General features: G+C 40.5%; 1 protein-coding gene across 7 annotated transcripts in view; it reads right to left on the reverse strand.

Annotated features, from left to right (window-relative positions):
- The window catches only part of TSPAN4 (tetraspanin 4), a 359373-nt gene that overhangs the window by 30929 nt on the left and 301407 nt on the right, over positions 1-27037 (reverse strand). The window lies entirely within an intron of this gene.

Raw genomic sequence — 27037 nt, forward strand, 5'->3', positions numbered from 1 at the left:
AAGCCATTTGCTGCAGCCATCCCATGGGATCAAACCTTCAATTATTTACAATACTCATTCATTTGGCTTAAAGGTGAATGAGAGAGTGTTCCAATAAGAGAGAGCACTATTAAAATATCAGAGAAGGAGGGATAACCAAGGCAAACTATGCCCTATGCTCCCACTGTGGTAAGAGAAGATGAACAAGATCCACACACCATGTTAAGTGTGGGCTATCTGCAAATCCATTTATCCATGTAGCTTAAGTTAATTTCCTCTTAAATTTATGACTTTGGTAGGAAAATATAGGCTAAAATTTGTCCACTGCTGTAAGGTAAATACATCTGTGCAAAAGTCAAAACAATTACACCCTCTCTCTATCAGGCCTTTGGTGTCACCTGAGCCTTGCTGGGGCCATGAGAAAGCTCGCAAGCAGCCGTAGTTAATCACAGGCATCAGCATTGCCCCCTCTTGGTGTCAGAGCTGCTCTGCTGAACACAGGGATTAGCTCCACCAGCAACCAGTGACAACCTGGTAAGCTGTAAAGCCAGACAGGGAGAGGACTGGCTAAATCATGTCCTCAGGGATACAAATTTTCCTGATTCCTTAGAACAAGGGAACAAATTTTGTGCTGATAAGCCACCTTTCTCTGGGCTGGAAATAAAAGACCCATTAAAAACCAAACCAAACCCCCTGAAGGGTTAAAATTTGTAACTCTGCCTGAAGAAACTTGTCTGAAAAGAATGATTCTGTGGAAACATTGAAAGAGCTGTGTCTTCCTAGATCCAGGGAATGTTAATCCTTAGGGGAAAGTGAGGTTTGCACACAGCCTGCTTTATTATTCTTAAGATAAGCTTTCTCTGAAATTAACTCATTTTAAATAAATAATGCTGTGAGAACTACCATCATCCTTGGAGGGAACAGAGCAGCAGGTCTGAAAGTGGGAGAAATGCAGAATGCACCCCTGAGAGAGAGAGGGCAGTACAAATCCTAGATCCAGAGAAGAGACAGAGGGCTTTGGAGGAACACCCAGCTACTCTGCAGAAACAGCAAGAGCTGCCTGGCCAAACACCAGAGAAGGTGATGATCTCCTTACCTTTCTTTTCTTCCTTGAAAATACATTATTTTCTTCCAATCACATAGACAGGTGTACTCACAAGAATCAAAGGATATGCTAAATGCCAGCTCCCCAGCTAGTAGAAATCTGCCTGACTCCACTAAAATCAATGGAGTTGCTCACATTTCTAGAAACTTGGCATTGTCACGTGGTGTCTCCAGTGGCTCAAACCCATGTTTCTATTAGGTGGTACACGCAAGCTTGTAAACTATTCCCTCTCCGAAACAACATCCCTGACACCATGGGAGTTCTGACCTTCAGCAACTGGAATTACTGATTTTAACCCTCAGGTAAGCTTTTCAGTGAAGGTATTACAAAATTGGTAAACAAAATGTCTTGGAAAGCTAGTAAATAGCAACAGCAACAGAAGTGAATAACTGCTATTAAATGCCTCCCTTGTTTTAATGAAACAAACAATTGCAGCTCTTCAATGCACTTGAAAAAAATCTGAAAACAGATTTTATCATGAATGGAATGATTTGGGACTCAGTCACTGCAAATGAATAAACTACATGGAGATTGCTTTCCGTAATAACAGAAAACAAGCAAATAAACAAACTGCCAGTCACAATTATATGGCACGAAGTGCAAGTTTCCAATATACTCTCTACTTCTAATATTGTCAGAACAAAGCCACATTTCTCACTGGAAGTCACATGGGTTGAATGGAGAAGGAAGTGTGTTTGTTACCCCGTATGTTAAACAGAGATAAGTGACAGTAGCTTCACTGAGTGAGATGCTGGAGGACTACAATACTTCCATACAGAACAGAATTATATATGCTGTTTTTTCCCCCAAAAAGTGGCATTTATCAAAGGAACAGCAGACACACTGTGAAAGGGCAGCAAAGGTGAATGAAAGAAGAAACCGAAAATCTCGAAGAAAGGTTCACCTCAAACTGCTCCTACCATATCCCAAGGTGTGGCACATGCACATACTGGCTGCCTAATCCAGCTGCAAACTGGGGAGAGGTTTGGCTCCCCTCCACCCCACTGGGGTGAGCAGGGGAGGACAGCACCAGAATCGCTGCTGTGTGGCAGACCCAGTGTTTCAAACCACCCAGGGCACATGTCAACTTCATTTCTATTGCATTGTCATGTCAACATGACACACAGACTGTGTATCCAGATATCAGTGGCCAGCCAACAGTTAGTGGAGTCAGAAGAAACTGAGTCAACTCAGTTCCTCAACTACCTACTGGTCCTTAATTGAAAGGAAGGGACACTCAGGACTCTCAACTGTAAAAGTCAACAAAAGCCAGTATATACTTTTCATTTGAGCAGCCAAGGGACACATTTGAGATTATGATTTGAGCCACTCTCACCCAACCCTATAAAAACCAACATACCAACATAAGCATTTGAGGATCTGACCTTGACAGGTGGGGCTGCATGAAATTCATGAACCTCAACAAGGACAAGTTGAAGCTTTCCTGCTCTTGGGCCAAGGCAATCCTGAGCACAAACACAGGCTGGGTGGAGAATGGATTGAGAGTGACCCTGAGGAGAACTTGGGACTGTTGATGGAAGAAGATGGACACGACCAGTAAGCCCAGAAAGCACCATATCCTGGCCTGCATCAAGAGAGTGTGGCCAGCAGGTGAGGGAGGTGATTCTTCCCCTCTACTCTGCTCTGGTGAGACCTCACCTGGAGTGCTGCATCCAGCTCTGAGGCCCCCAGCACATGAAAAACATTGACATGTTGGAGCAAGTCCAGAGAAGGGCCATGAAGATGATCAGGGAGATGGAGCATGAGAGTAAGCTGAAAGAGTTGGGGTTGTTCAGCTTGGAGAAATCTCTAGGGAGACCTTTTAGCATCTTCCAGTACCTAAAGGGGCATACAAGAAAGCTGGAGAGGGACTTTTTACAAAGGCCTGTAGTGACAGACAAGGGAAATGGCTTCAAACTGAAAGAGGGCAGGTTTAGATTATATATTAGGATGAAAGTCTTTACTGTGAGAGTGGTGAGGCACTGGCACAGGTTGCCCAGAGAAGCTGTGGCTGCATCATCCCTGGAAGAGTTCAAGGCCAGGTTGGATGGGGCTTTGAGCAATCTCTTCTAGTGGAAGGTGTCCCTGCCTGTGGCAGGGGGTTTGGAACTAGATGATCTTTAGGGTCCCTTATAACCTAAACCAACCTATGATTATTTGATCACACACCACATGTAGCTGGACTAGAGGTAAGAAGTGACTCCCCAGTGAAGGGATGTCCATGTCATGACAGAGATGATTCCTATTCCAAATCCAAATGAGCTAGCATGTAGGAAAAAGGAAGGAAATCTGCAAAATTGGTCTGTCTCAGCCCGTCTCCCTTACAAGAACTGAAGGTCACATCTGAAAGTATAGAGAGTTGTCTGCAATAATCAAGACTCAATCAAATAACTGCTGGCAATCACTTTTAATCAGTTTTAAGCACAAGCTGCATCTCAATCAGGACCTTTAAAAGGCTTAAATCCATTGGGTAATTTTACTTTGTCTTAATTGACTGCCAGTCACCCAGAGGTCACTGACACATTTGTAAAGGTCAGTTTGGACAATCTCCACACACCTCTAGTTTGCCTCTGAGATCAAACTATGTTAATATTAGCTTGGCTCAAGTGTGTAGCTGGTGTCCAGAACTGCCTTTAGAAATGTGAAAATCTTATTATAGTTAATTAATATAATACAATATATATAATTTTATAATTATATAATTTATATTATAAAGCTTATTGTCAATCAACTACAGCTCAACCCACCCCTCACAGTTAATACAGGCCTAGGGGGGGCTGTATCCCTTTACCAACTTACTGTGCTAATCCACTTTCTTTCTCTTCCACAAAACGTTAAGTTTTAAAAGCTTCTGTCAGGAACAAAAACATTATTCTTTTTTTTTCATTTTGGTTGTAGTGTACAGCTACTCTGCTGTCATATAATTGACTTCACTCAAAACACAAGCCTTCTAGAAGAGGTGCTGTGTTTCCAAATATGTTGTGTTTGAGCCAAGGACCTGAAACAAGTTTCTGCCATATGCAAGCGCCCCTTCTAGAAATGGCATTGAGGTCCTGGAAGTAATCCAGGCAGACTGAGCAGCTGTCAATGATGACCTAGTTTGTTCAGAAACAGTCTCTGTCAGAAGGGTGAGTTATCCCTCAGAGAGGAACAGAAACCAAAGTGAAAGGTTAAATCTACCACATGTGACAATGGTCTCAAGAACACCTCTAAGGATGTTTCTCAGCTGCCTCTGGTTTGTTTTGAATTTATTGTTCATGCTTCTACCTTTCAAAATGAGCCCCTCTTTCCTAATTAAAACATTGACTTTTTGCCAAAGAGCAGCATTGATCCCAAGTCTCTTTTTAAAGCTGGAAACTGTCTGCTCTCTCTTATTCCCCTTAGATTCTCTGGTGTTCAATAATACTGGCTGTGATAGCTATACGACATTTTTCTCCATGGGACATTCATTTGGGTCTCTCCACCTACCTAAATTTACTGGTTCTGACGCCTCTAAAGAGCTCAAATGTGACTGAAATTTGCTGTCAGTGTCAAGGCTTATGGGGACACAAGAGAAAAAAGTCACTGTAGCTACACCGAATGTATTTTAAAAAGTAAAATTTACAAATAAGAAACGTTATTAAAAATAGGGGATTCATCAGTGGGGGTTTTAGTGGGTTCTTGACCCAAAGATATTTTGTATTTTTGTAATGCTAAGGAAGGAAGTATAAAAATCTCTGCTAATGGGATTTTGTAGATAACACTCCTGTAACTTGCTGTGCATTAAATAATCTGCTGATGTCACCTGGTCTGCTTGGTTACAGAGCCTCACGGCTTATGCAGCCAAATACCAGAAAAGACATCTAAGAACAAAGATGTGAGGTCACACTACAAGACTGGAAACTATATTCTGGAAAGCAGAAAATCTGTGGAAGGACTGAGGAAATGGAGATGGACATGCTCTTGGGGGAACACTTCCAACTCACAGAGGAAACAGAGTCATGGGTTTATTCAACATAAACTGTATAAAGGTTGAGTTGTACCACTCTCTACACCGCAGAACTGATATTCATGTTTTCAAAAATCTACTGAAAATTTGAAAAGATTTTTAAGAAGACCTACAAGAAAAAGCCACCAGGAGAAGCGTGCTTTACATGACTAACATTCTTGGAAAAATTAAATGGAGTGACAAAGTTAAAAAGGAGCTTAATTGCAGTCTTCAGGTACCTACATGGAGAAGCAATTCTCAACAGTAGACAGCACTTTAATCTATCACAAAAAGGCATAATGAGAGTTAATGGTTAGAACTTTAAGCTAGACAAATATAAGATAGAAACAAGGCATAATTTAACCATGAAGAAAAAAATAAATCCTTGGAACAAATTATTGAGGAATGAGACACAGTCAATGATGTCAATGATGTCTTTAAATCAAGGCCCAAGAATTTTGCAAAATTATAGCTCAGATGTAATTAGTTTGATGACAAGAATACTGATTGAAACACTATAAACCAGAGATGACTGTAACCGTTTCATCTGGTCTTAAAATTTACAAATCTTTCCAGAAGGCTGCAGGGATAGGGACTTGGGTTATTCATGCCAGATTATGTCACCTATACCCTGCATTTTGAACTTTACTTCAAATCCATCCTAAGGAACAGTTGACATAAAACACATCAGCCTATCTAGCACATCCCATCCTGGGGACTCTGGCACTGCTCTTTTTAAACTGACCCTTGTGATTTGGGGGCACAGATGCTCCCTGTTAACAACCTGAGTTCTCTGAATGAGCTCCCTGTCTGCCAAATCCACATCTCCTTGCCCATGTCAACACTCAAAAGTGCTGCTGACTGTGTGACCAAGCAGGGGTCCTCTGGGAACTGTGTCATCCAAGTTACAGAGGCCAGCTGCTCCACAGCCACCATCTGCACGCAGGCTCATTTGCCCTGAAGCGCATTCATGGCATTCATCTCAGAGGCTGCTTTTACGTGGCCTCCCCTGGTTACAGTGTGAGAGCCTGCACGCCATCACCAGCCAGTACTGGGGCTGCACGGGAGAGGCCAAGCCAAAGGAGTCACAGGTGAGCAGCTCTAAGATGTGTTGCCTTAACTCCCCTGGGACAGGCAAGCACATTTTAGTCCTTCTGACATAAAGTCAGGACTCCCAGAGGAACACCAAAAAGTGCCTTCGATTTAACTTTCAGCAATCAATGCCCCATGATTACTTTGTCAGTCCAAAGAGTTGAGTTCTTTGAATTTCACAGGAACACACTGTCCCTTGCCTGTCCTTTGTCTCTTACCTGTCCTGCCAGACACTTCCCTGAGATATCACAGCACTGGCTCGTCAGGGTGCAGCATCACCAGGACCATCTCCAGTCCATACCCAAGTAATGCTCATAAAAGTCAGGGCACCTGGCTCAAATCCCATGGATAAGGAATACATGGACAAGGCTGTGCTGAGTACAGTGCGGCGGCAAAGGCCACCGAGAGCCACAGCCACAGCGCTGTTTGCCGCAGTCACTCACCATTGGTGCTTCAGTTTTGCAGTATCTTTCTTCTAGATAAGGACCCCATGTGCAGCCCTGCTATTCAGAATCCCATTAACTTTTTATTTTAAAAACTTCCACCATCTGAACTGTAACCACTTCAGAAAACATTGCCCTGTGATTACCTGCGGTGACACTACCTGCCATTTGTGACCCAAAGCACAGTAAAAGCACATGTTCACTCAGATGTGACTGTGACATGCTTTCATACTAATATCAAACCTTAATACAGATAGACCTGGATCAATAGCAATAAATCTCCTATGGGAATCAAAGATGCTTGGAGCTGGGATCACAATTTTCCTTACATGATCCTATTGGCCTGAAAACAACAGTAGAGGCCTCCAGGTGTTGCTGTAAGTGAGGACAAAATGTATACACACCAAAGTGCAAAGTGCAGGTTTTTTGTCCCACGTGAATTTTTTTTTAGGTACTGGAAGACTGGAAACCAAACTAACCCAGCAGTATGAAAGAAATTGCAGGCTGGGATTAGCCTGAACATCAGTCACTTAATCCCAAGGAGCAGCCTTGTACTTTCACCAGTATTACCAGCTTTTGGGATACTTAGAGAAGTCACACTGTACTTGCATGGGAGTTTGTAAAATACTCCAGATACTGAATCCAGCAGCCATAGTTGAGAATTAAAAAAAAGGTTTATTATAAAATGTTGAAGCCTCATGGTTTATGCTAAAAGTTTTAAAATATTAAAAAGCAAAAGGCAATCCCCCTTCACCCTAGATTAGTAAGACGATAGAGTGGTATTTGTCATTCTGCCTCACTGCCAATGAAATCATCTTGCATGATTTCATCCGGTGAAGGTTGGCAGCTCCTCAGCTCTGCTAAAGCTCTGGCATAGCTCCACGGGATGATGATATGACCATTTAACAGATGTCGTTGCTATTTAGACTATTTATATTAGTTCAGAATCTAACAAAATAACAAGTACTGGATATACACTGCCTTCCCCTGTGCATCGAAATGCACTTAAAATAATTACTAAAGACCATTTCCTTCTTATGATACACCTGTGGTTGTTTGGTGTTTTTTAATTTATTTTTTTTTCCCAATCAGATTCTATTTAAATCTTATTTTTCTACAAAGCATGGCCACTTTTACAAGAGGTAGCAACCACATGCCCTCAGCTGTGTACCTCAGTGACCAGCAGAAGCTCTCAAGTGGTCATACAAGAACTGCTTGACTACACAACAATCTGACAACAGCTGGGGAAGTCTTTGCTATGCCAACTTTCACCTTCCTTGGGTTTGACTGCTGGAAAATGCAATAATCAAAAAACTGTTATAATCTCTTTATCTATGATAGGTTTTCCAAAACAGAAAAGAAAGTTACAGGATCAGATTTTTTTCCCTTTTACTAAACTTCTTTAATAAGCAAAGGCCCACAACAGCACCATAGAAAGTCTTGAGACAGGGACTGGATTCCAATTGTTCTGAAACTGCAAAGCCCCATCCCCGTGTGCTTTCACTGAGCACCAATGATTTCCTTGCTAACCTCACATTAGTGGTACAACTGGCCTTACAGCCAAATCCACACAGAAGTCTGCAAAAGAAGCATTCAGTCAAGAGTCATAAGTGCTGTAAACTGGAGGCTGAGCTACGAAGAACAGGATCCATCTTTGCCAAAGGGAATGTCCCATCATGTAGACAAACAATTTCTTGATAGACAAATGTGCCACAGACAATCTAATCTCGGAAGAGTTGAAACCATGCAAATCAAAAGTAATGGATATTCAGGTTCTGCATAAAGCAGCTTTGCAGATGAAAAATGACACCCAGCATACATGGAGTAAATGAGAGGACTGAAACAAGTTTCAATTCCTAAACCTGTTGTGCTCACCATTCTCTCCACAACATAAACAGGACAACAGAAATGCTTAGATTATTCGGCCAGGGCTGAATTTTCTCCCACCAAGACAATATATGCAGATGCACGGGAAGAAAGATAAAATAATTTAACAACTTAGGAAATAAAAGTGGAAAACTGTGAAAGCTGGGTATTCAATGGATAACTGTTTCACCACAAATATGTGAGGGAGCAAAACCCTCCACAATTTCTGAAAACTACCACTGTAAATGTCAATAATGAAAAAGATGCAACAGAAGTTCTGATTGTTTCTTAGCTGCATTAGAGAGATTTTTAGTTTCAGTCTATAAGACTGTAGCTCCCATCACCAAATCAGAGACTGACTAGCTTCAGAAACATACTGACTACCACTGTGTTACCATGCTGCTCACAGAGAGTCACCAAATCTAAATAAAGCCTATAGACAAGATTATTCAAGCATTAGAAGTACTCTCCACCCACTCCTCCTTTTTTGGGGAGGGCTTAAAATACTTTTAACTACTCTTATCTCCTTGGATTGGAGGGAAAAGAAAGGATAGAATCAATAGGATAACTATGGTTCTTATGGCTATTTTAGATAGATTTACAACCGTTTGCAAATTGCATTAAATATCCCAAATTTAGGACAGGAAACTTTTCATTTTCTTTCACAAATCTAATTAACTAAAGAAATATGCTCCAAGCAACAGCAATCCCTCATGTGCATTTTTGAGAAAAGTGATTCTCTTTCTCATGAAACTGCAAACCAGCACCAGGCATCCTCTCCTACACAGGGAAAGTAGGGGCCAAAAGGCCTTTAAGTCTTCAAAAGACACTTGGGAGTTATAAAAATATAACCCCATTTAGAAATACAATGGCTGTGACCTTCAGGGTAGCATTTTCGTCCACGGCAGACAAGCAGTCTGAGCAGTTTGGTAATGAGGACACAAGATTGGGAAGTGGGATTAGAAACCATCACTCAAACCAATGTTAAAAACAGACCAGAAGCAGACTGGCACTCACAACGGCTTGTTGCAGCAAAGATTAATTTTTTTCTGCAGGAGCATGTCACCCACCTCACTACACACCAGTAAGAGAAAGTTCTGGCAGCAGGAGACAAATTGCTATTTGCTTTAAAAAAAACATCATAATACCTACAGAACCACCTCTGTCTTGTCCTGATACATAATTTATAGATGGGGGAAAAATGCCACCCTTGAAATTACTTTGGCCCTGTAGTTTTTAACTGTCAGAGATTATTTCTTTGAGATCTAATTCATGATTTGCAGGCTTCATTAAGTTTTCGGAAGTAATTTTAAACTTAAATCACCATTGGCAAATCCATCATTTATTGATAGAAACATTAGGACTCTAATGTAGTGTGACTTGTGATGAAATAAGATAGGAAGGGATGAGGGTGAAAATTCCTATTTGCCATAAAAGACCATTTTGTCAGGCAAAAAAATTCAGATAGGGAAAAAATTACGTTTTGTCTCCCCTGCCACATTGGGCAGTCTAAGAAGAGTTTCTTAAAATCATCTTCTAAAACTTGGATAAGGGGATACAAGCTAAACTCAAGAACAAGTGTAAGTACTAGGTTTTCTGTTTTCTTCTTTACAGAGGTACTATAAGGGTGGACTGCAGTAGAACTCTATCCTCTGAAAGGCATGGGAATAAACGAAAGCATGCCAAAGCAAGTAAAACACAACAGAGAAACCCAGATATCTGTTATCAATTTAATCCCTCACCAAGCCAAATCCCATGATTCTGTCTGAGGACATGTTGAAACAGTACAAAGATGACTATTGCATTTTGATTGACATTTACGGATTTAGTATACCGTTAGCCCAAACTTTACCAAGGAGATGGTTTCCAAACAAACAGCATTCAAGTACACTTTTCAGAGGCCTGTTATATACAGAGGCCTGTATCTATCTGAACCTACCAAAAAAAATCTCCTTCATGCTTTGTGGCCATCTCTCTTCAGTGCAACATGCCACACAGACAGGAATATATTTCTTTTTATATTCCAGATAGCAGTTTTGTTTACTGCATTTCATCATACCATTCTTCCCCTGGTCCAGAAATTATGATTTCTGGCCACCCATTTTAAACAGATGTGATAAATAATGCATTTCCCTTATGAAGTGACATCAGTGCAATTCCCAAAGAAAACACAACTCCTAATGAAGTGCAAAGCACTATTGTCAAGGAAGGCTGGGTGATGCACAAGCAGAAATCCCTGCATCTTCTTACCTGTGACAGAGTGAGGCTGTGCCACAGCAAGGGTTAACAATGTAAAGTCTGTAAGTAAACAGCAAAGAAAGCTGCACTGCAATCAGATGTGAGCACACTGAAACCGGCAAGTTCATGGACTCTGCCCACAGAAGGAATACGAAAAGGAAGGATGAAAAAGAGCCAGAGCAACCTGCAGTACTATGCAACAGCATGAAAAATTAGAAGTATTTGGTACAACTCAAAAAGAGAGCATAATGGAGTTACTCTGTCTGGGAGATGCTCTCTGACTTCAGTGAGGTTATTTCACTCAAACAGAGATCATGAAATGACTGTCTGATTGCTAAGCCAGATTTTACCCCCTCTAGAACAACTACCCTCATCACTTTGAGCCGTGTGAGTATTTCTGTGACTTTCTCATAAATTTTTTATATATAAATAATGAATAAGGATGTATGAGAATATTAAATAAGCTGACTGTAATGCATTTTAAATATACCTGCTACTTCTTTTTTTAGATCTAAATTAAATGCAAAGTAAGCACCTCTTGAATAGTTGTGGCTAAATTTATCACTGGGAACTTAATGGGTGTGCTGATGAAACATTTACATGCATCTGCTTTGGCCATAAAGAGAGAAAATTTTAACATCCAATACATTCAGCTTTACATCCAGCTTCTCCTTTGCAATATGATTGCCTGCTAAATATGTACAAATGGAAGATTAAATGGGAAGAAGTGGCAAGCTTCAAAGTCTGGACCTTTAAAAAACTCAAACATTTTCAGACAGTGTTTTGGCCACCACATACAAAGTGAGATTTATAAAGTTCTGCCATTCACATTTCAATTCTGTTCCAATAAATGCCATTATAAAGTTTTCAGACTAGTAATAAAAAAGCTATTATTGTGTTTCCTCCACGTTAATCAATTCAATATGGGGATTTCAATGTTACTACTACTCTACATTACTGCCTTCATCATTTCTCATTCTTACAATATATAAAATAAACAAAGGGGTTTTGGATTCCTTATTGATTCATTTTTATCTCAAAGTGAAAGCTGTGCAAGATTTGTGGCTTCAGACTCATAGCTGGTGATAAGCTTCTCCTTCCTTCCTCTTTGCAAACTAAATATATAAAGAGACTTTAACAAAATTAATTGCAGCATTCAGTGTTCATGAATTTCTATGCTTTTGTAACTCATTTCCTTGCAGATAGCGAAGCAAAAGGGGATTCTCTTGCTGCCAAGGTTACAGGATTCATGAGCAAGCCTGCTCAGGACTAACGGGGAATAAGTAAAGAATCTCCCTCATCACTCCTTTCACGGGGGGCGAACTTTTAGTTGCACTAAATTACTTGGGCCCATCGGACTGCATTCATTAGGATAGAGGGGCAGACAGAGAACAAATGCTGCTAGGAAAATCCTGAACAGCCATTTCTGCCACAATATGTGTAATGTTTGGCAGTAAACATTACTCCAAGCTTGGGGACTAATTGTATTTATGCTCATCTCTAGCAAGTGTATAGCCCCTCACTCAATTTCTCCAGTCTTTGATCCAGGCATGGTGCAGGAAAGGCAAAGCAGTCTGTGCTCCCTGAGAAAAAGGCAGCATAAAACCTTCATAATTCCCCAACCTAATCCTACTGCCCATAGTTGCTGACTGCACAGGTCAGAAAAGGGGACTCATCCCTGGTAAGGACTATAAACAAAGCCCCTGTGGGTGAGGTGAAGCCACAGAGCTCTGCAGGGTCAATCTGGGTGTTTCTTCTCTTGTTGCAAACCAACAAAATTCACTTTCATGTGCCAAGTATACTTCTTGTAAGAAATAGCTTTATTTGCAGGAGAAGGCCTTTACAGACACCCTTCCCAAATCCTAAAGCCCTTCTTGTACGTTCTGAGATAGTCCAGGCATGGGGAAGGATATTGGTACATCCAGAAAGCAAGGAACATTTCCTGAGCTTTCCTGGATTTTTGAATTAGAGGGTGGAAGGACAATTTAATTTCCTACTTCATAGAACACAACTCATCATTCATTCAGATTTCATAAAAATCTGCTGAGATAAAAGACTTGTTTAATTTATTCTTCCATTTCAGCTTGAAATTGAGGACCAGTTAAGCTTCTAGTTCCTGATAAAACAAAGGAAGTGATCCAAACCTATATGCTTATTAATATGAATGCATCCTTACCCTCCATGTAAAACTCTATTCCTAAGGGAATATGAGAGCCTCTGCACTGTGGTCACAGGACACGAAAAATTCTTACCCAAGGAATTCTTCCCCTGTGAAGTGAGTTGCTGTGGTAGGCAGTGACTGAACCATGTCTCACCACTGTATTGCTGTTCAGGGTCACTCCACCTCAGAGATGATTTGCAGAATGAGAGGGATTTGGGGCTCTCCACATCCCTGCAGATCTCATCTTTATGAACTCTCAACATTCAAGCCTCTCTAAATTATCTCCAAGTGGGTCAACATGGGAGAAACACCCAAATTACACTCAGTTTAAAAACACATTTTCATTATGTAGGATGTACTTAGCTGGCTGTCAAATATAATTTCCCTTTAGCATTAATTTTTGTCTTTATCAGATTCCAATGCCACCACTTAAAAGAGCACCTAGAAGTTGCTTAAGAACAAACTCTGTAACAAGTGTCAAATTCTTGCCTACTTAACTCCACTTAACTGTTCAATCAGAATAAAAGCTGTCAGCATGCAACCTAAAATTTCCACTGGGTAATTGTTTCAAGGACTGAAGGTGAAGTGATCAGCAAGTCAGAATTGACATGGGGACCTCTCAATGTCCTCTTCTCTTGGAAGGTTAGAATAAGCAGGGTATTGCAAGCTTTCAGAGATCAGAAACTTGATCCCCCTAATTCATGCTATTTAAATTGTGGATTCACGATGTTAAGCTGATCAAGGCAAACAGTCTTTGAGGAGAAAGAGAATAACTGTGTGACTGAAGAAACACACTTCAAGTAGTGCATTTGCCCTCTTATCAGCTCTGTTTCTCAATCCCCAAATGTGCAACTTTACACAAAAAAATCTATATAGAACAGGACTCCTTAACTCTTATCTGATAAGATCATCTCCTCTAGAAAAGTTCATATGGGAAAATCTTGAGAGAGTAATATTGGAATCCTTGCATTTAATATGCTATTAAAAAAAAAAAAAAGATCAATGAGATGTATTAACTCTAAACATAAAAACTGTGGAATAGATAAGGACTTACAGAGTGACCCTTACAGGCTATACCACTGCATGGCATCTTTCTAAGGCCAGAAAACCCCCCCCCCATACAGTCTGTGTAATAGTGATTGAAAATATGTTGCTCATTTGCATTGAAATTGTTCCATAAGGGCACATGGAAAAGGTTCATTTGTCTCCCTCTAAATCTGGTGTTTGCATCTACCTGATAAACAAGACATAGCAGGGACCAAACACAGGCAAATTCACACCCGGACATGCCATGAGCCTCTTTAAAGTGTCATTCCAGTCTCATAGGGAAGACTAAAGCTCTCCCAGGCACACAGCAAACAGGTCTATTCCAAATGGCCAATGAAACATTGCTCAAAACAAGCCTGGAATGGGTGGAAAAAGGCCTTTGGATCAGAAAAGTATCTACTATATTTCTAGATCAAGCAGGAAAGTATAGTTTAGCATCTTAGAGCCTGATCAAAATGCTCAAACAGCTACACAGTAATGTTGACAGTTTTGTGGTGTGCTAGTGGGACAGAGTCCTCTCTTGTCTTGTATGGCATTGGCATTTTCTTGTCCAGAAATTCCAACCATGGCAAAACAACAGCTCACGTGCCTGACTGCCAGGGCATTATATATTCTGGAGCAGATGAAATATGTATCTGGTGCACTCCCATTTCAGCCTTTTTGTCTCATTCTAGGTACCAATTTTAAGTATCTGATGCAACTAGTCATCACTTTTCACAAAAATTATGGATATTGAGTGTTGCTGAAATCTGTGTGTCTACCAACCAATTGACTTCTTTTTTTTTTTTGGCTTGACAGTTATTTGTTGAAGGCATATAATGGCAAAAGCTTTCCAATGACAAAATGCTCCCACTGGTGCATACAATAGGCTTGCAGTGATTAAACAAAAGGAGAATATTGGAGTTAAACGTGAACATGCAACTTAAACCTTTTTCTCAGTGATATTTAATGAAATGAGTGCTTTTCCAATGAGGTTTTGGCTGTAATTTACTTGAAGTTACTTTTTTAAAATACTTTGAATTCCTGGAATGTGCTTGATATCAAACTGCTAAGAGGGCAGCAGGGAGAGGCTTCATTCCACATTGCACTGCACTTCTTGAGGGTTTAACATGACCCTTTTCCACATGCTTGTTCATTAGATTTTGTGATTGGTTATGGTTATATTTTTGTATTCATACCATAAGGACCAGCTAGTGCTATTTATGATAAAATGGAGAATTTGGCTTTTTGTTTTCACCTAATTAGTAGGGCCATGCAGATTCCATAGGAGTCGGATTCTGGATTCCTCAGGCTCCTTGCTCCTGATTCAAGGGCAGCTCCTAGCCAGAAATGCACTCTTGAAGCAAAGAAGGACAGAGTGAGGGTGGTCAAATACTGCAACAGGTTGCCCAGAAAGATTGTGGGGTCTCCACCTGTGGAGATAGTTAAAACCCACCTGGACACAGCCCTGGGCAGTCTGCTCTAGCTGTTCCTGTTTGAAGAGAAGGCTGGGCTACCATAACTCAAGAAATCCCTCCTAAACTAAACAATTCTGCAATTCTGTACCCTAGCAAGGGTGCTGCACAGTCATTAAGAACATGGATTGCAAAGCCAAGTTACCAAAGCAGAGATTAAGAAATGAATACCCATAGGCATCTAGATTTCATTAATTACATTTCTTTTGGAAACGTGTGATCTTTCTGCAGCCAAGATTCAACCAATTTCTGAGCAGGCAGCAGCATCCCACACATTCTGCATCACAAGATTAAGACATCATGCTCAAGAACAAAACTCTTTGATTATTGCAGCTGCCATGCAGTGAAATCTCCTATAGCACTGGAATACATAATTTCACACACTCAAGGGAGCATTATTTGGATCACTATGTCGGGAAGTTGGCAAGAGATTTAAAAATCCTAAAATTAAGGATAATAGCTTCATGGAAGACAATAGGCAGCTACCACTGACTTCAGTAAGGTCAGGATTTTACCATACAGACAGTGGTAACTTGTGTATTCATTCAGTGCTGACACCTGATAACAGTATCATGTAGCTAAACTCCTAAATGGCTTGAAATGGATATGGAAAAACTGTGATATCCAGCAGCAATTCCAGTGTCCTAGTCTCACTCATCAAATCACTTCTTAGTGATGCTCTTACGTGAAAATCCCTACATGAACAGAGTGGAAACAGGGAAAACTTACAGCAGTCAATCAGAAAAGCAATCCTCATTGCTCAGTGCTCTTCAGTGATAACAGTCAGTATGAAAGAGCTGCCTCTGCCATTTGTACATAAATCAGTGTCAAAGCCACACAAACCAGGCTTCCATTGAGAACACCCAGATATGGGAAGCCACACCTGGCTGCTGAAGGGTCATCTGTGGTGGTGGCAGCAGCAAGGGCACTCTGCTGACATTTACTTAAATATCAGTCCCATTTCAACACACTTCAAGGTATGCAGCATATTCTCCTCTTGCTTTCTTCACAGTCCTCAAAAGATTTTTTTTTTCCTCCAAGCTGCCTGACCTTGAAAAAATCATTTCTTCTCTTTGTTTGCATGGATTCAGCTGCTTTTGTCCCAACTACAATGCATTTCCTATTCATGGAGAAAAAGGTGGACCCGAAAGAAATCTGCAGGACATTTCCTTGTGTGTGCATGTTGTATAGAGAGTAATGTTGATTCTCTTCACAGCTTTTAAACATCCCTTCAACCATTTTGATTAATTCAAATCTTACTGTAATTCCTTTGGTCCTGAATTTTTAAAAGAAAAACTAAATGTCTTGTGTGATAAATCTAACAAACATCTGGTTTTGAATCAAAATCTTACACGCTTTGTGACTTTCTGCTTTTGTTATTCTTTAGAGAAAGATTTGTAGTTGTTTTCTTAAATAGCTTCAATGATCTTTTGAATCTTTTCCATCTTGCTTCATTTACATAATTTACCAATTTTTAACATGTGATTCAGTTTGCACTTCAATATGCCCTTCAAGGTGACCTCTGAAAAGGTTTCCTAAATGCTGAGGTTAGGACTTTGTCAACAGAGGCAACATCAGTGCTGCTGAAGATGATGACATGTGTTGCTCTGCTTTCCTATGGTTCAAGTGGCAAGGTGCAGATGGCAAAAACGTCTGGCAGAGCAACATCATCCTTGACTTATGGCAGTAAAGTGCAAAAGGGAGCTAGCAGGAAAATCAAAACATATATTGTTGTATAATAATTCAATCATCTATCACAGAAAATCTCGTTGAGAAATTGTACGAAAGACAATTAATAGCAGGAGGGGGGGTGAATGGTGAAAGTGAACCTCTCCCAGAATTTGCTGTTCTCTGGGATGCCTTCCCTGCAACTTAAAGGCATAGAAGAGGGTACACAAAATAACTGCAATACAACAAAGTGAATTAAGATTGTGCCACAGTTAAAACAATTTTTGCACACAGCTCATTCACTACTAATGCCAGGACACGGTAGCAAAATTGTTTTATGTTGCCATCACCCAAATTACCAGAGGCACTGAACGTGTCAAGTAGGAAATGTGTGCATACAGAAATTGTAAAATAAAGCTCTCATTCAGCTTCCTGTTAAGACATATATCTTTAAACAAAATTTACTCCCTTTCTTCCAGCTCAGTCATTTCCTACTGTTAAGTCAATCACTGATTTTTTGCACATAGATGCAGGGAGCCCAAGATTCCAAATAATTAAAATTATTAATCCATATTAAAGATGATTAAGATATAAATTGTATCAGGTATATCAAAAGCAGGTACCAATGACCACTGATTGATAATCACCATTGGCTGTGCTGGTTTTGTAAGTCTGGGGAGTATATGTCAAAAGGTAAACTTCTGGTGTCTAGAACACTTGCTAAACCTCCTTCCTACACCTGAACTTCACAGCCAGAATTCAACCCACAAAATTATCAACTGAGAAGTTTTGTTCATATCACATAATTTGGGTTATATATAAAGTACCTGAGCAGTGTTGTCAACATGTTCCATGCTAAGAGAATCCAGAGCTAGTAATGGTTCAGAGCTGCTGATCAACAGATTTGCCTGTCCTCGTTTCAACTAGTTTTGAGTATACCACTGCTGAGTTAAATAAAAGGAAAGAGTTGAAAAAACCTCAGCTGCAAATTATACCTAATAAAGTGGTCAACCCACCTCATCATTCTTTAACTGCAGCTGACAAATCCAAGACAAGGACTATATGCTATTGGCCTGCTTACAGTCTGATAATGCAAAAAGTCATCTTCCCTTCTCTTATTTTAATATGTAAAAAGTGTTAAGCATTTAGTTTACTGTCATTTTCTAATGTTGCCTGAAATACATTGTGACACATCAAAAATGTTCACAGAATGAATAAAAAATGTGCTGTCTGTTTCAATACACCACCTCAGTCACTCCTCAGTATATGATGTTGCCTGTACTTTAATGTCTAAAGCCTCCTTAAATATTTATTGTATTGCTTTTCTAAAGCATTTTTTTCTCTTTCTGCTATTCTTTCCTCTGTCAAATAAAACTGTATAATAGAGTGCCAGCCGTTACAGCAGATGCAAACTGGGGATCAATCACCAGCTAAACCCAATGTTGATCAGGTGTATGTAAACCGGTGCCCTTCACTTTACTTCCACTGGCACTGAATACTGGCATGCATTCAATTCCAGGTCCACCTAGATGCTGAAATGGCTTCTTATGTGATCATGGATGAGTCATGTAAACACTTGTCTTCTGGAACAGTAAGATCCCATTCTCTTCATTCACACATGAGAGCACTAAGTATTTCCCAGGACACACTGCACCTTCAGGATTTCACCTTCAACAGCACTTCCCCAAGTCAGCAAAAGCAGAGCCGAACTACTGATGCTTGTAACATGCTTTAAGATGATGGACAAAAAAAAGCATGCAGATGTGCAAAGTATTTAATAACCACCACTATTGTATTCTAGTTTTCCTTTGGTGAGGCTGGTTGAAGACATGCACCACTTATATTTTGTTTACTACAAAACCTGAAACTTGAGACATGGGCATGGGAAACAGATCATCGTAGAAGTGCTGCCACGACAAAAATATAATTTGACATGCGGCTGAGGTTGAGTTAACCTGTAATCAGAGACTGCAAACTAGCAAGAAGGAAGCTCAGATACATCTCTTTCTGCTGCAGACTAACTTATATGTTGCCAAATATTTACCAGGAAACCCCTAGATGAACTCAGTGATGTCAGGAAAAAAAAGACAGATCTGGCTGGCTTTAAGCCAGGCATAATGGCAGCAACAGCTGTGTTCGGTTCATCTATACGGATCTGGGAATTAATATCCCAGTTAGCCGGGCTGGAGGTCAGAACTGGATTTCTCCTGAGACAAAAGCACTATTCCAAACCATGCATCAGGACACTATGAAAAATATGGTACTCGTTGCAATATGAGCAAAAATCCATACTGCCTAGGATAAGACACCTACCTCTGTCTTCACTTCTGAATTCAGCCAAAGTAGGAAGATATGCAGCATAAAGAGCTGTCAGGCTGCTGCATTATCTAATCTTTACAAAGAGTATTTGTGTTAGGTATGGAGCTTAATTTAGGAAAGTTTGATTTTCCTTTCCCTGCACCCATTCCCCTGCTAACATTTTATTCAAGGAATCAATTAGGCTTTGATCAACCATTGATCAAGAGTTCCCAGTGGGGAGCCCTAATGCATTTTATCTGCGGTTATTGTTCCTAAATAACACCTATTTCTGAGCATGCATTTAATTCTTTTCATCAATACTGTGCTATCCTTCAACAAGCCTGTTAATAACATTTTGAAAGTGCACTTTCAATGAAATCCTCCTTTGACAAATGAATTAGTGAAACTACCGAGATTTCCTTTGGCGTGTTTGCTTCTTTCAGTCACACAGGCAAATGGATTCCATCCCTCTCACCTCCTCCTGACTAAAAAAAGGTTAAAGTGATGTGTTAGAGTTCAAGATACTAAATGGAAAGCTGTTCAGAACAAATGGAAAAAGATAACCAATAACGCTTTATAGCAAACATTCATTATTTTTCAATAAATTCTCCACAGAATGAAAGATGTGATACATCTTTACCCTCTCAATAATTTTTCACTGTCATTAGCATTTTCCTAGTAATATTTCTTCAAAAGACACAAAAGATGCAGATCAACTTTGACAAGACTTGAGCATATGATTAAGTCAGTCACATGGACTTAAGCACGCTCTTAAGTTATGTACTGAACAGGGAGAGATTTAAACCTATGCCTGAATGCTTTGCTGAAAAGAAGCCAAAATGAATTGGTTATAATTAAATTCTTTTGATGAAATTTCTGCAACTCCCTCTTGTGTGACACCAGTACTGAAATGCTAATAAATTAACTAAAATTAAGCTTATTACCAAGTAAAATAAACCATGGAGACGCTTCTGTCTTTTCTTATATCACCATTTATGTAATATTTTGCATTAGAGAAATAAAATACTGGACCAGAGCAAACATATCAGCCTCACAGTGCAATAACTGCAGTGCATCACCATTCAGGAAGCAATCCATAGATTCCTCCACGTGTGCCTGCAGCGCTACTCTTGATGATCTTGAGAAATAGCTTTTAGCTACCTCAGCACTTAGGCAAAACCTTAACTCCAGAACACTGCCGAGAGATGGTACAAGCCAGAAACTGCTTGACAGCTGGACTCCGTAATCTTAAACGCCTCTTAAACACAAAACAAATGGAACCTTAACTGGAAAACAAAGCATTAGCACACAGGCTGCTCAGAAACCATTTCATACATATATCAGGACTTGCATTCTCTGAAGCTTGTTACGTTAATACAGCACATGCCCACAGTAATACCAGAGAGAGTTAAAATTGGCCTTGTCCTCTTGAAAACCTTCCTCTGCACGCCAACAAGTGCAGACACTGCCCACGCAGACACTGTTCTGAAATTATCCCAGCCCTGAACAGCAGCAAGAACAGCCGTGTTCACTGGGGCAAACCAGGATACATGGATCCAATAACCTCTGCCACCACTCAGGAGTTTCAGCAGTGAGAAATTTAAAAACCTATGACAAGGGGATGGTGTAGGCAAGGTCAAATGGATGATGCACAAACACTGAAAGAAAAGGCAGGCCATCTGACTGAAGAGTGGTGCTGTGACCAACTGCTCTGCCAGTTTTGCACGATTTTCCACAGCCTGTTGTTTTCCAATAACTTAAGACCACCTCTAAACTGCATACGATTTGGATGGTCTTGTCCCTTCGCTTTAGCCTCCATTTCTCCATTTTCAAAAGCATTAACATCTCCTGTGTGTGTGCCCTGGACAACCCTGCAGGCTATGCTGACTAGGAACACGAGGCATTTCATTACCTGAGGAGATGCCTTGCTTTGCTGAAGCTCTGTCAAAGGCAAACTTAGAAAACTTTTAAGCTCTCTTGACAGAAGCTCAATGAAAACAGTTTTCGGCAGTGGACTTGAACTAAACTTTCTGTGTGAATAATTTCTTCAGCTTTTTGTGAATCCCTTCCCCATACCAGCGAGCAGCTCTGCAGAATTGGATCATTTCAGTGAGCAACTGCACATGAGTGCAGCAGGTGGAAGTGTTTTTGGACTTTTAAAGCCAAATGTGAAAGTGGTTGTGAGGACTGAGCTATACTTGAAATCATATTCACTACATTCCAATCTGCTGTCTCTGTATGGGGTGAGGCAAAATATCAATCAGGAATTACAATAATTTTCAAAATTTTTTTGAGAAACAAAGCAAGAAATGCATCAACCTACAGACTATATATTTTTACAAGCTAGCAGTAAAAGCTATAGAGGAGCTCATTACAATTTACCGCAACGTGGAAAACAAGAACGTTTTCATCCATCTCATGAGAAACAGAAGTAGCCATTATTTTTCAATCCTCTGTGGGCCATTCTATGGGCCATTTTCAACACAGCTAAGAAGGCATGGAATTTAGGCTGTAATTTTCCCAGGGACTCCAAGTGAGTTAATGGCCTAATCTTTATTGAAAATTCTCATCCTAACTTTGAGTTGCCAACAGCAGTAACTGCTGCCATAATCAAATATCATAGTCAGTGATCCTTCAGTGCTTTTGTTCCTTCCTGGCTTATGTTACTCAGTTTGACATTTAAAAAGAAAAAAATAACACAACCCCTCTCTCCCATTACTTAGTTATGTTTTTCCATTTGTGGGCATTAAATAGCTCTGCCTGTAAATCATATAAAATGCAGACATCTGAATAAACCTACTTCAAAAAAAAACAAATATAGACTTTCTTTTTCCCTGTGCCTCCAAGAGAATCATCACAGTAAAAATAAATACAGATTCTAAAACTAGAAGGATTATACAAGTTAGAACTGGTTCAAGACTGTGTATTTTATTAGCATAATTTATATTCTAGCAGGATCCAATCTGGTGTTGAGAAATATGAGTATCCAGCCTCTGACAGGATAGGGTTCTGCTGCTTTCTCTTTATCACAATGAAATTAAGGTTAACCCTATCAGTACTTTGTGTATCTCTTATAAATACATAGACAGCCTCCTACAGAAATGATAAACTTATAAAAATGTCAAATGCTGCTCTGTATTAATAGAATCAAAATAAAACATACTAAGAGAATATTCCAGCTATAGATGCCTAGCCATTCACATAACCATGACTCTAACAATGTTACTGGTGTTTGGACTGTTTCAAATGGGGCATAAATGTAGCCTGAAAAAATACTGCACTGGAGAGTGATAACAACCTGCCTTAGTTCTCATAAGCACACGAACTCCATTCAATACTCACATCTCTTGGACTGATACTTCTGACCTCAAAAAAAAAAAAACTACACTTTGGGAACTTGCATATGAACATGCACAAACACCAATAGGAGCTTCCCAGTTTCTTGGGTGCTACTTTTTGCTGAAGACAACCCATGGTGGTGGGGGAAAAAAAGTTTCCCCCCTGGAGTTAAAAAATGGTAACTCCCGAGGGGGTGGTGTCACTTGATGTGGACCCAATGAGCGCTCCTGCAAAATATAAACATATCACAAGCAGACCGGAAAAGAAGGGTGATGTTGTAGTTCTTGGAGAAGAGTGGCCATGTTCTAAAGCCACGAGGAGAAGGGGCAGGAGCCCCTCTGGGGGGCCACGGCCCCCCAGCCCTCGGCTGGCGGTCGCAGAAACTCAGAAACAGTGTTAAACTGGACTGAGGTCTGTAACTGAGAAGCTCGTAGTTTTCTGCACCGTGAGTGGGCAGAAGGAGCAGCGGCAAAACCAGCACTGACTGGAGACCAGTGGCAGAGAGCCAGAAGAGATAAGATGCAGCAGAGATGGCCTGCATCCAAGCAGGAAGACACAGAGATCTCTAATGGAGAGAGACAGAGCAGGACTAAGCTCTACAGAGGGAGAGAGTTTGGGGTAAGAACTGTAATAAACTCCCCAAACCCCTCTGAGACCTCCTAAAGAGGAGGAGGAGACGGACTCCTATTTGAGAGGAGTCTTGGAGTGCAGCATGCACCGGAGAGAGAGAGGAGCTAAGAAGCTCAGACGTCCCAGAGCTGGACCGGGATGGCCAGATGGAATGTGGAGGAGGTGACCTTGCCCCCTCCCCCCTGCTGCTGCCAGGCTGGCAGTATCTGAGACAGAGCACAGGAGCTCTGATAGAATGGCTAAAGCAAAGGTTTTCAACTGAAAGCTGCCCGAGACATTCTGACTCAAGGGAGCTTGAATCCCCTGAGGAAGGGACCTTCATGGGGGTCTTACACCCCATGATATGACGTGGTGAGGCGAGTTCTGTCCCTGCTACGCAGCCCATGGAAGAGAGAAAGAGACCTTCAATTAGAGTCAAAGAGCCAAGAGGGGTAGAGAAGAACCCCCTTGTGTGTAACGGAAGAGATCCAGCTACAACAGTCCAGTTACAGCTGCTGCATGGAAAAAGAGAGGCTGCTGCCCTGAGTGGAAAGGATCTTTCCTTTTCCCTTCTGGACTTTTATTGGAGGGAGAAGAGATTGATCCATTGTAAATACTGATTTATCATAGGAGAGATAGTTAAGATTATGTAATATTTATTTGTACAGTGACTGTAATAGAATTCCCTTCCCCCCATATTGAGTCTTGTGTTCTGTCTGCAAAACCCATCTCACACTGGGGTGAGATGTGGGAGGGCGGCTTGGCCTCAGGAATCGGATTTTAGGGGTTTCAAACCAGGACACCCACGAACCCGTCACTCTGCTGCTTTGGAAACAGTTAGGACAAAATAAAAGGCCTATATGTTTTCCTGACAACCTTCCCACAAGAATGCATTTCATCACAGTCCACATTCACTTCTGCAGAAGTCAAGAGACTTGTATTTTCCAACCTGACTAGTCAGGATAGTTGAAGGAATAGTGAACAAGGTGTAAACTCAGGCCCTGCCAAAGAGATCCACAGTGCAGCTTCAAGAAGCAAGGCATTACAGCTTTTCCTTCCTACACTGTGGATTCCTGAGCTTTCTCCAAGTCCCTCTCTTTAAAATATCAGACTGCATAGCTAGTTCAGAGAAAGAGTTGTAGACTTCAGGGTGCCATTTATCTCATGAGATCAAGATAAACATTTGTCCATCAAGAAAAGACATTCTAGGGCATGAGAGCAAGTTGGCTGCTTCAAAGCTCAGAGAAGCTGCTATCAAGTCACTAGAATGAGAGGCAGAGGTAATTTTTTTTGTTTCTCCCAGGTTGATGAATGAGAACAGATGAGGTCCAGGAGCCTGTCCTGTTCACCTCTACAGCTGCACATCCTTCGACCGTAAAAGAACAAAAGTGCTGTGCCAAAAACCTGTTCATGAATGGCTGTAAAGAACTTTTGTCATTATTTGTAATAACCAACACACTACTAAAGCAACAGTCCCAGCAGTGGATACAGACACTGTTTCACAGCTCAGGAACCCATGCAGTGCCACATTCACACGGATGCACACCCACCTCGTAGCTGATATTGCCGTGGGAGCACTAGCCTGTGGCTGTGCCCGTTCTACAGCAGAAGGAACAAAAGGGACACCATTCACCAGACAAGTGCTACTGAGTCACCTGCAATACCCAGCCCTGCCATGGCACAGCTCAGCCTTTCCAATCCCTCAGCAGCAGCCAAAACATGAACAGCTCTAAATTTAGAATCAGCTTCCTGCAGAGTCTCAGGAAACTCTCTCAGCACCTGCCTCTACACCTAAATAGGGCCATAGCACTGCCTACTCCAAGGAAAGAGGAGAGTATTGATTAAAATTTGTAGCAGCAAGGAACAAAGTATCCGCTCCAAAGTTCCTCCACTTGATAAAGCAGGAGTAAATAAAAACTGCAAGGGAATCCATTATTCAATCTCTTCTCAACCAGAAACAGAAAATAACAATTGGCCCCCATTTTACCCTGGGAAGAATTTTACATGTACATACACTCTTGACTAACAGAAAGCTACAAGGTACTTGAAAAAACTGACGACAAATATATATCTGTATCTATCTACATCTAAAGTGACTGATACAGAGGCCCTCAAAGTCATAATCTGCAGAGTCCTTTTCTCCATTTGCACACAAAATTAACATTACTGTCTTCTGATGGGCAAGTGTTAGTGTAAATTGTTCCTTCACTGATTTTCCAAGGAACCACATTAACTGAATTACTGTGGTGGACTTGTCTGAGTTAAGTACTTCCCCATACACATGGCAATACCGTTCCTCACATCAGGAAAGCCAGCACACAAATTCTAAACATGCTGTATGAAAATATTAGTTTTAGGCTGCTGCTGTTTTATTTATTCTGTAGGCAGGACTGTAAGTGTAACACAAGCTATTGATTTCTTCAGTAGAAGATTTAAATCATACAGAAACATTAACATCTTCAAATTTGATCATCTGTAATAAATACACAGACTACAGCAATTTGTTAATTCAGTAAAACTGCAGGTATATGGAGCCCATATTTTAGACTCTGTTTTGATCTTAAAGACAACTGCAGTGTACCTCCTGCATCAACCTACAGTATGTGACTCAGAGGAAAGTTAATTTCCTGATCTCTTTATTAAAAAACAAAAAAACCCACTGCAAACCACCAGGCTGAAGGAGGGAGGGAATCCCTCCTGATACTTTTTCACTGTTTTTTATCTCTGAAGAGTGAGGACGAACATTCCCTGTGACACACTTGTCAAGCTGACAGAACTGACTGCTTTATGAATAAAAATACTTCATTGCTTTTTTTTCTTTCCTCCATACCCACACATTTATTGAACTATCAGTCTCAACACCAGCCAAAACCAGGGAATTCTACAAGATGATGATGTGGAGTACAACACATATTTATCTTATAAACCTAATCCTTAATATTTTCATATATTTCTTCTGTGTTCAGGTCAGGTCTTTATTTTAGGTCTGTCATTATTTTAGACACGACTAGAATTTCTCTTCTTAAGATCTTCTAAGCAGAGGATCTCTTTCCCAGACTAAATCTAGGTCGTCTCCATAATCCCTCTTCATGACTTCTCTCTCCCACCTTTCTAGCACTTCTAATAGTTTCTGTAACCAAAACTCAATATTACATTCACAGTGAGGCAAGTCCATCAATTTATACAATGACATGATAATATTTTCTGACTGATTCCCTCTCTAAATATAACCAAGTGTTGTGTTTGGGTTTTGGAGGCCCACTGCATATCAAGTAGATGCCTTTATTCATGTATGACATGTAGATCTTTCTTCCATGAGGTGACAAGTAATTCAGAATCCAATGATGCATACAAGTAATTTTATATTGTCCCTTCTACTGTAATTACCTTGCAAGTTAATTCCATGTTCCAGCTACGGGATGTTGTCCAGCAATCTAGCTCTCTTCAGTCCTTCAGAAGTTCACCTGACAATCACTCACAGTGCTCATTAATAAATCTGGAACCTTTCCAGAAAGTAATGTTGACATCTTATCCATTCCTAATCCAGGTTATTGCTAAACATACTGAATATAACTGGGTCTACTGTTAACCTTTATTTTATTTTGATATTTTGTGAAGGGTTTTTGTTTGTTTGTTGTTTTTTGATTTTTTTTTTAAATTTGCTATTTTGCCCTTCCATTCCAGAAGAAGGCATTTATTGGTCATGCACCTGATGGCTGTTAATTAATGGCAAAATTTTGCCACCTAGTCAGTGATTTTCAAGCTCCCTTA

This window comes from Pseudopipra pipra, chromosome 6, assembly GCF_036250125.1.
Source record: "Pseudopipra pipra isolate bDixPip1 chromosome 6, bDixPip1.hap1, whole genome shotgun sequence".
Taxonomy (NCBI): Eukaryota; Metazoa; Chordata; class Aves; order Passeriformes; family Pipridae; genus Pseudopipra; species Pseudopipra pipra.